This window comes from Gossypium arboreum, chromosome 4 (assembly GCF_025698485.1).
Source record: "Gossypium arboreum isolate Shixiya-1 chromosome 4, ASM2569848v2, whole genome shotgun sequence".
Taxonomy (NCBI): Eukaryota; Viridiplantae; Streptophyta; class Magnoliopsida; order Malvales; family Malvaceae; genus Gossypium; species Gossypium arboreum.
Genome location: NC_069073.1, coordinates 107,125,434 through 107,136,585, shown reverse-complemented (window position 1 = coordinate 107,136,585; position 11,152 = coordinate 107,125,434). Strand labels below are relative to the sequence as shown.

Below are 11,152 nucleotides of genomic sequence, written 5' to 3'. Positions count from 1 at the left end.
ATTTGCGTATAGGAGGATGCCATTTGAACTTTGCAATGCACCAGCTACCTTCTAGAGATGCATGATGAGTATATTTTCTGAATATGTAGAAAAAATTATTGAAGTTTTTATGGATGATTTTACCGTGTATGGGAACTGCTTTACTGAATACCTTGAAAATCTTACGATAATTTTGAACAGGTGCATAGAATTCAATCTTGTCTTGAACTATGAAAAGTGTCATTTTATGGTAGACAAAGGTTTGATTCTAGGTCATATAGTCTCATCTAAGGGAATTGAGGTTGATAAGGCCAAGATTGACATTATAAATTCTCTGTCATATCCCTCTACTGTTAGAGAGATACGCTCTTTTCTTGGCCATGCAGGATTTTACAGGCATTTTATAAAGAACTTCTCAAAAATAGCTAAACCATTGTGCGAGTTGTTGCAAAAAGATAAGAAATTTAAGTTCGGTCCAAAATGCAAAGAGGCTTTTGACACACTCAAGCAAAAGTTGGTAACTGCTTCTATAGTGCAAGCACCAGATTGGAACTATCCCTTTGAAATTAAGTGCGATGTAAGCGAACGCAGCGTGAGAGCCGTATTGGGACAAAAGATAGCCAAAGAACCTCATGTCATCTACTATGCCTCAAGGACCCTAGATGCTGCACAAAGCAACTACACGACCACAGAAAAAGAACTTTTAGCTATTGTATTTGCTTTAGATAAATTTCGATCATATTTATTGATATCTAAGGTGATTGTTTTTTCTGACCATGCAGCTCTTAGGTACTTGATAGCAAAGAAGGAAGCAAAGCCAAGGCTCATTAGGTGGATTTTACTGCTCCAAGAATTTGATATCGAGATTCGTGACAAAAAGGGGTGTGAAAACCTGGTGGCCTACCACTTGAGTAGGATAAAAACTCCGTTTGATTATGTTCTCATTAAGGATGATTTCCCTGACGAAAGCTTATTCTCAACCGAGGCTCACTATCCGTACTATGCAGACATAGTTAACCTCTTAACCACAAGATCGTTGCCCACTGAGTTAGCTCGATCCGTAAAAAATAAGCTTAGACGCGAAGCTCGGAATTACATATGGGATGATCCATACTTGTGGAAACATTGTTCAGATCAGATAATACGACGATGTGTTCCAGAAACCGAGGTAACCTCTATCCTTACTTTTTATCATACAGAAGCTTGTCGAGGTCACTTTGGCCCTAAGCGGACAGCTCACAAGGTATTGGAGTGTGGGCTATATTGGCCCACAATCTTTCGCGATGCATATAACTTTTGTAAGTCTTGCAATAAATGCTAGCATACAGGTAATATCACTAAACAAAATCAAATGCCCCTATCCCTGATTCATGTATGTGAGATTTTTAATGTATGGGGCATTGATTTCATGAGCCCCTTTATTTCTTCGTTTGGAAACGTATATATACTTCTTGTAGTAGACTATGTTTCTAAGTGGATAGAAGCAAAGCCTACTCACAATGATAATGCTAAGACTATTGTGGAGTTTCTAAAATGAACTATTTTTTCTAGGTTTGGCACACCTCAAGCTTTGATCAGTGATCGAGGTACCCACTTTTGCAACAAGGTCATGGAGGCGCTGTTATCAAAATATGGAGTTCATCATCGTATAGCAACAGCCTACCATCCCCAAACGAACGGCCTAGCAGAGGTTTCGAACAGGGAGATCAAGTCAATTTTGGAAAAAATGGTTCGACCCAACAGTAAGGATTGGAGTCTTCGGCTCAATGACGCGCTTTGGGCCTATCGGACAACATATAAGGGACCAATTGGCATGACCCCATATCGACTTGTTTTTGGCAAGACGTGTCATCTACCAGTAGAGTTGGAGCATAAAGCTTATTGGGCTATTCGACAATGTAACATGGAGTTAGAGCCTGCAGGGAAGGCAAGGAAATTGGACATTCAAGAATTGAAGGAAATTCGCAATGATGCCTACGAGAATGCTCGAATTTATAAAGACAAAACAAAGTTGTTTCATGACAAAAATATAGTTCAGAAGCATTTATCAGTAGAACAAAGAGTTTTGCTTTATAACTCCGTATTAAAGCTATTCCCAGGTAAGCTTCGATCTCGGTGGCAAGGACCTTTTATTGTGACTGAAGTATTTACGCATGGCGCAGTTGAAATAGAAAGTGAAGAATCAGAAAAGCGGTTCACAGTTAATGGTCAACGGTTGAAGCCATTTTACGAGATTTTCCAGGCCCACACGGTAGAGAAAATTCAATTAGAACCGCCATAAAACCGTTCAAGGCGTCGAGCTAACGACGTTAAACAAGCGCTTATTAGGAGGCAACCCAATCTTTAATTTTAAATTTTATTTCTAATGTTATTATTGTTATTTTTTTTATTTTTTTATTTTATTTCTTATTTTATTTTATTTCAATTTGTTTTATTTTTAATTATTTTATTATATTAATAAAATTTTCTTCTTTTAAATAGGTGAACCGAGACAGAAGTAAAGTGCAAGAGGAAGAAAAGCCTTAAACCTGCAGCCAAACAGCCCCACTCCAGCCTATATCACTATCCCTATTCCATCCCAGAGGACCTTATTCCTGCCCTAGACTAGCCCTGTCGTTTTAGCTGCTGAATTTTTGTTGTTATTGCTGGTTTGGTTGTTGCTATTGTTGCTGGCTCACTATTTTTTTTTGGAATATCTTGCCTCTTTTCATGCCCAAGAATTTAACCATGACTTTGCCACTATTTGACTTTCATGCATGATTCTTGCCTTCTAGGGAAGTTATGATTTTTTCCTATAATTGATGCCATCTCCACTGTTTTATTTTTATTAGGCTAAAAACAATTGTGATTAATGGAGTTAACTCTATCTTGCTTTTTGTAAAATTGATCAAGTTTAATCTAAAGTGAACACTTAAAATGATTGCATGCTTAATTAATGTTCATGGCTATTAGGTGATTATTGAAACTTGTTCTTGACATTTAAATTGTTTTTCCCGAAGTTTTCAAAATTTTAATTTCATTGTTAATAAATTTTTCCGTGGTTATGAGTACAGCTTAGAACGTGGTGGATGAAATGCTTACCGGGTAGGGTGCTTGGGTTGTCATTCTACTTGCGTCAAAAGGTTGTGTGACGTGATAGTTAAAGCTCCACTAACCGGAATTAATTCTTAAGAATGCGTTGGGCTGAGTAACCGGGGTTTGGTGCTTAGCTGTCATCACTCTTCGCGTCAAAAGGTCTACATGTTCTTAGGAAAAATAAAAAATTAAAAAGTATGTTGGGCTGAGTAACCGGGGTTTGATGCTTGGCTGTCATCACTCTTTGCGTCAAAAGGTTCAACATACATATGTACATACATAAATAAATTAATAAATAAATAAATAAAAGTAAAAAAATTTAAAAAAATAATAATGTATACATATATGTAAATAAATAAAATTTGGGACTAAGGAAGAAACAAAGAGAGTGTCTTGGTAGGTTTAGTAATTCACCTAATTTCCATGAAATAATTCAAATCTATTTTAATTTATGTGTGTATTAATTGGAAAACTTTTTCTATTTTACTTAAAGCAAGCTTAGGGTTCTCTTTATTTTTCATATGCATTTTTAACTAATTCTTATAAAACTTTGGAGTGGTATTTTTTTTATGGCAGAATCTAACTTTCACGGTGGATAGGAACCATACTTGAGGGCAAGCATGGACTAAGTAGGGGGAATTTGATAATGCTGTAGAATAACGTATTTTTATGTTTTAATCATGTGTTTATTCTGAGCTTGATCCTACTAATTTAAGCTATTTATGTCTTTTTATCTTTTAAGGACTGATTTGGAGGCAAAAGCAAAATTAAGGGACAAAAGTGTGAATTTGAAGACACATTGGGCTGATATGCGACACAAGGAAAAGATTGTGCCAAAAGTGCAAGCATGGGAGACACAAGGACTAAAAATGCAAAAAGACGAGATTTTATTTTATAAGACTCCATTTTATTTATATTAGGATAATTAAATATTAAGATAATTATTAGGATTATTTAAATTTTAGGATTTTATTTTAATTATCTTTAATTATCTTTAATTAAATGTATTTATCTTTTTAGAATTTAAGTTCAATTAGACTATTTTCCTAACACTATAAATAGGGGGTGAAGTGACTCTATTTGTTTTCATCTTTTTCTGTAAACACTCTCCCCCTGAAAGTCTAGGCTTTTGTTTCTTCATATTTTCTTTCAATAAAATTCCTTTTCCATTTTTATATTTATTTTCTTTTCCACCATTATCATGAGCCGCTAAAACCTATTTAGCCGAAAGTTGTCAATATTCCCCAAAAAGGGTTCTTGAGGCCTAGAATTCGTACTTAGCCTTCTCACTAAGTATTCTTCGTTTCTCCACACTACGGGCTGACGTTTCCGTCCATGGCCCTTAAGAAGTAAGCTTTTCAGCATATGCAAAGGCGGCCGATTTGTATATTTTGGAAGGATTGCACAGTCGGTTTGTTAACTTACTGTGTAAGAGGTTGGCGAGCCAAAGAGACAAAATAGCATGGGATTCGCCATTAAGAAGCATTGATCTAGCATAAATTATTGGCTAGAGTCAGATTCCCTAAAAATCATAAGTCCAATATTTGGAGCTGGTGGTCGTAGGCGCCCTCTTCCACTATAACTGGCTTACTTGAGTTGAGAAGGGTTACTTAAAAGCCAAGGATTGAACCCAAGGCAGAACGAGACAACCGGAGGCTGGAATCTCGCCACATAAGAAACTTTCTCTTTTCTTGGAATCTCGCCACATAAGAAACTTTCTCTTTTCCCAACTCTATTTATTTCTCCTTATTTCAATTTCTGCAATTTATTTAATTTCTCAATTTCAATTCTCTTTAAATTCTGCTTTTATTTTTCCAGATTCTTAATTTTATTTTTTTTATTTTTCAGGAACACAAGTTTTTTTGGCTAAAAAATTGTCCAGGATTTCAAGGAATGAGCATTCATACAATCCAGTCCCTAAGGATTCAACCCTACTTCCCCTTTACTATTATTTTTACTATTTTACAGGGAATAGGATATTTTTGGTGCTCTCAACGACACATCAAAGCCCTTGAAAGGAATATTATGAATTGACTTGTGAACATAATTAGAAGGATTTTTGAAGAAGGTAGTATTGAATCCTTTTTTAACAAGACGTTGATTGTTTTAATTCCCAAAGTAAGCTTTCTAGAACTTATCTCACAGTTCCAACCCTTAAGCTTATGTACAATGCCCTATAAGGTCCTCACAAACAACCTTAAGCCTATTATGTCATCCTTTATTACAACTAATCAAACTAGCTTAGTTGGGGGGAGATACATAATGGAGAACATGATTATTGCTTAAGAGGTTGTACATTCGATGCAGTACAAAAAGGGGAAGAAAGGGTAGATGGCAGTCAAATTTGACATGGAAAAGACTTATGATAGACTGAGATGGGAATTTATTAAGGATACACTCTTAGATGCCCAACTTTCTAAGAGGTTAGTTCACGTCATTATGCGGTGTGTATAACACTCATAACCCGTATTCGTCGTCAGACTAGGGTTAAGAGGCATTGCTGGACACGTCGGAACAATTCACATTCATTTCACAATTATCTAAGCATCAAAATCACACATCAATATAGAGTCCCTAACGTAGGTCAACGAGACCTTAAACATACTTTAGAAATGGGTCGGGACTAAACTGAGCTCATACAAAATTTTTTGAAACTCAAACATTTTTCAATGTTATAAAGGTCACACGCCCGTGTGAACAGGCCGTATGCTTCACACGGCATTAGACACGCTCGTGTGTCTAGGCCGTGGCAAAACAGGGTATACATACTGACTTGTCTACACGACCACAAGACACGCCTGTGTGCCAGCCATGTGAAAATTAAGGAGGCTACTGACTTGGGTCACACGGCCGACCACACGCCCATGTGCTACACACGACCTATAGACACGCCCGTGTGTCTAAGCCGTGTCAAAACTATAGGGTATACTGACTTTAAATCATAAGGTACCCCAGGGGACTCATAACTGTGTAACATAATCGTGTGTCACATACGACTGAGACATACGCTCGTTTCTCTGCTCGTGTAGACAAAAATAGGGTATTTACAGAGCCAAATTTGCCACCCATTTTGAACCATCCCTACAAGCATCAAACCAAAACATTTTGTACCAAATTTTCAACCAATTCACAACCAAAACATACACCATTCATGACATATCATTATCAACAAATTTCATGCTTGTAATACATACCAAATCATGCCAAATCATATGCCAAAATCATACCAAAACATATGATTCATAATCTTACCAATTTATCAATTAAGTAATAACAAAACTTACTAAATTGACCAATTCACTTGGCCATTCATGATCATATCATATTGACCATATTGCATTACATATCATATACCAAAATCAAACCATAAGTTCAACCATAGTCAAGCCATATCACATGGCTAAATATTTACATCATAAAACCTACCAAAATAACTCTAGCCTATACATGCCATATGCCATATATACAACTCTCAAAATGGTACCAAAATAGATGTTCGATAGTCTGATTGAGTTACTGACGATTCTGAGATCTGAGGTAGCTTTATAACACTATAAAACAGATAACATTTCACATAGTAAGCTTTAAAGCTTAGTAAGTTCGTACTGAATATAATCAATAGTTTATACTATACAAAACACCAACTAATAAACACTTAGTAGTTCATATTCATCCTTCAATTCTATTCCAACACATTTAACATGTTCATACAAGTTCATCAAACTTAATACACCTAGTATCATCTACAATATAAGTATCATACATACCTAATACTTTCCCGCGTTTATTCATTTCATTCTCACCTTTTTGTTCAATATATTAATTCGTTCGGAATCTTTTCAATTCCCTAAGAATGCATCCATGATTAGCCGAAGCCGTAACAATCTCGCACACTTAGTGCCATCTCAATAAACTGAAGCTATCTCGGTATCGCACACTTAGTGCCTCCTATAGCTGAAGCTATTCCAATTCACACACTTAGTGCTATTTATAGCCGAAGCTATTTCAAACCGCACACTTAGTACCAAACATAGTCGATTTATCATCGTGCTCAAACCATAGTTAAATATATACCATTTATGCATTATCAAAGCATTAAAACATAATTGTAACATCATTTATTATGTACAAACTTACCTCGTACTCGGAATTGACAATTCGGATCGTTTACTCGATAACCTTCGATTTCCCTCGATCTAAATCTGAATTCCTCTTTTCTTGATCTATATGTATTCAAAATTAACTCTTTTATTCAAAAAATCATCCAATTCAATCCACGTACACATATTTAGGGCATTTTACAAATTACCCCTCATATTTTTACATTTTAACACTTTAGTCCCTAATTCATAAAAACACAAAATACACAAAATTTCCTTATACACATGCTTAGCCGAATTTTCATCGAGTTCATATAACCCACATATTTCATTTATTTCATATTTTAGTCCCTCAAAATCTCATTTTTTACAATTTAGCCCAAATTACTCAAATTCATTAAAAATTCAAAGACAAAGTATATTTATCTATCACATATCTTTCATTTTTCATCATTTAACAACACAAAGCTCATAATTTCATCAATAGCTCAACTTAAAATCATCAACAAAATCAAAAATTGAGACATGGACTTAGTAAAACACAAAACAACGATAAAAAAAACATAGAAATCATAAAAAACCAAACAAAATACATACCTAAATCAAAGAAAACATTGGTTGAACCCTAGCTTGTATTTTTCTTTCTTTTTCCTTGATAATTTTGGTAAACATGGATGAATGAAACACAAATTTCATGTTTTCTTTTATTAAATACTTAATAATACATCATTTACCATTTTGCCCAAAATTAATAAACATTTAAAACATTAATGTATAAGGCCATAAATATCCACTTACCATGTAAATGGAATATTAGCAACATAAGGACCTCTCAATTAAAGAAACATAGCAATTAAGTACTTTAACAAATAGAAGTCCACTTTTACATTTTACGCGATTAGGTCCTTTTATGAAATTGAGCACACAAACGATTAAATTTTCATACGAAACTTTCACACACGCTTAACCACATACTGTACACACAAAAAATATTAAAATATTTTTCTGACTCAAATTTTTGGTCCTGAAACCACTATTTTGACTAGGGTCTAAACCGGGCTGTTACAGTGTGTCACTTTTTAGTTCGCGTCATTATGCGGTGTGTCACTTTTGTGTCCATGCAATTTTTATGGAATGGATGCTTCACAGATAAGTTTATTCCTTCAAGAGGAGTAGGACAAAGATCTTATTTCCCGATATCTTTTTGTTTTAACAATGGAGAAGCTTGGTCAGACAATTAATTTGGTAGTCACGGTGTCTACTATTCGACTAGGAATGGGAAGGCTTCCTCTTTCACATCTTTTTTTTTACGGATGATCTAGTTTTGTTTGGAGAAGCAAATAAGAAAACTATTGAATCCATGAGGTCATTCCTTTGACAATTCTGTTGTACTTGGTTCATAGAATGAATGCAGAGAAATCAAAAATCTATTTTTCAGCTAATGTTGATGAATTGGTTAAAGAGATGCTTAGTGAAGGGTTGGATTTTCAAAAGGTAAAGGACTTGGGGATCTACCTGGGAATACCATTGTTCCACAAAAGAGTCATTAGGAGCACGTTCCAATTTGTTATAAATAAAGTGTAGAAGACGCTCAATAGGTTTGATGCTAAACTCCTATCTATGGCTGGTAGAGTTACTTTGGCTAAGTCAGTGTTGTTGGTTATATCAAGTTACTTTATGTAATCGACCATGATTCTTTTAGGAGTGTGAAAAGATTGAACAAGTTGTTAGGAGCTTTGTTTGGGGCTCTATAAGAGACTCTAGGAAAGTGCATTTAGTTAATTGGGATACATATTGCCAACCTATGAAGCATGGGGATTTTAGTTTAAGAAGATTGGTCCCCCAAAATCGCTCTTTTTTTGTGAAGGTAGATTTTCAGTTCACGACCAATGTAGATGCTCCTTGGTTTTGTCTGTTATGGTATAAGTATAAGGTAATGGACAAATGTCCTAAATCTATTTATCGACTTTGTTGTTCTTATGTATGGCGTTCTTTATCCAATATTTGGAAACAGTTTAGGCCTAATATTTCTTAGAGCATAGGCAATGGGAAAGATGTGGATTTTCTTGATAACATTTAGATTCTTGAATTGGGGGCCATTCGTAATCACATGTTGTTCAGCTTGAATGTAAAGATCAAGTTAAGTTAGCTGAGATGGTTAATGCAGAGATATCTTGGAATATATAGATGATGAGGCATAATTATTTTTGGTAACCACATAGAATTAAGAAGTTCTCTGTCAAATCGACGTATAATAATTTAGTATAGATAGATGGTCAAGCAAGGGATAATGTTTGGAGTGGAATTTGGAAGAGCAATTTTCCTCCAAGAATCAAGCATTTTCTTTGGCTAGTTTTACACAAGAAGCTCTTAACAAATTTTGAAAGGAATAGGAGGAATATGTCTCCCATAATAGGCTACACTCTGTGCGTGGATAAATTATTCATGTTTTGTGTGACTGCACTGTTGCGACTAAGGTATGGGAAAATGTGATATCCTTATATTCTTTGTCTCTCTTCTTTAGTTAAGATCTTTTGTACTAAGTAGTTGTCAATTTGAATGGTGATTTATGCTCATGTGAGATTTTTTACTATCTTGTGCTAGTAGCTGTGGAAAAATAGGAATAATTTTATCTTTCAACAAGTAGCAAGTAGGCTTGAAGAGATTGTTTGCAAGATAGATTGCTTTGTTTCTAATATCCGCGAGCCATTAAAAAATTTTGGGTCCTTGGGAGTGAAGCAAGGTGGGAGGGTAAAATGGCATCCATCGAGTCTGGGATGGGTTAAAGTCAATGCTGATGGGTCTTCAAGTGTGACCAGACACTGATTGATGGTTGGTGGAGTGGTGCACGATGTAACACCCCATACTTGAGCCCTACGCTGAGACGGGATACGAGGTGTTACCACACTTAATCACATGCATACAACCATTTCAATGTCATTAAGACTCGGTCAAATTAAAAACTTTTTCGAATTTTGTCTAAACTCCTTAATATTGGCCTATGAGGCCCTAAACATCCATTGGAAACCATTTGGGACCAACCCGAGTCCTTTAACTAACTTTAGAAAAATAACTCTTGAAATAGGGCACACGCCCGTGTGGTCATTATAACATGGTTGTGCTGATGGCGCCCGTGTGACACACACGGCCTAAGCATCTAGGGACACGCCCGTGTGAATTAAATTCTAAATTCGAACCTACAGGGGTTTTCACACGGCCTGACACATGCCCGTGTCTATGGCTCGTGTCCCTCACATAGCCATGACACGCTCGTGCCCTAGCCCATGTCTAAAAATCTTGACATTCTGTTTCTGACGTTAGCATCCAATAAGGGGTACACGGCCAAGGCACACACCCATGGCCAGAGGCCGTGTCCTCCACACGGCTGAGACACACGGCCGTGTCTCTGCCCGTGTGTTTACTACCATGCATATTAACTTGCAAATTTTACGTGCAGGTGACACATGGCCAAGCAACACGCCCATAGGGCTGACTATGTGTCACACACGGCCTAGATACACTCCCGTGTGTCTACCCGTGTGGACAATATAAGGCTATCTACCAAGCCTTTTGCCACCTTGAAACACCATCAAATGCCAACCAACATATCAAAGCCTAACTTACTATGATTTCTCAACCAAACAACCATAGTTAAGGCCTATATACATTTCTTATATTAAACCAACTAACAATTTTACATTCATGAAAGACTATCTTGCATTCATATATAAACTTTCAATATTAGCCATTTTCCATGGCCTTATACAAAATGAAGCAAATGCTAAAGTAAGAAAACACATTTGGCCAATTAACAATGACACAAAACTCAAAAGTCAGGGTCCTATACATGCCATAATCAAAATAAAAGATCTAACTATACCAAGCTCTTTGAATGATAGTGTAACTGGCTTCTCTGACATAGGCAATGATCCTCGAGCTACTTTGGCGACACTATAAGAAAATGGAAAGGAAATAGGGTAAGCCTAAAGCTTAGTAAG

At 35.9% G+C, this 11,152-nt stretch overlaps 1 pseudogene; it reads left to right on the top strand.

Annotated features, from left to right (window-relative positions):
* Positions 1 to 226: 226 nt before the first annotated feature.
* LOC128291604 (uncharacterized) lies at positions 227 to 2,260 on the top strand (annotated as a pseudogene).
* Positions 2,261 to 11,152: the final 8,892 nt, after the last annotated feature.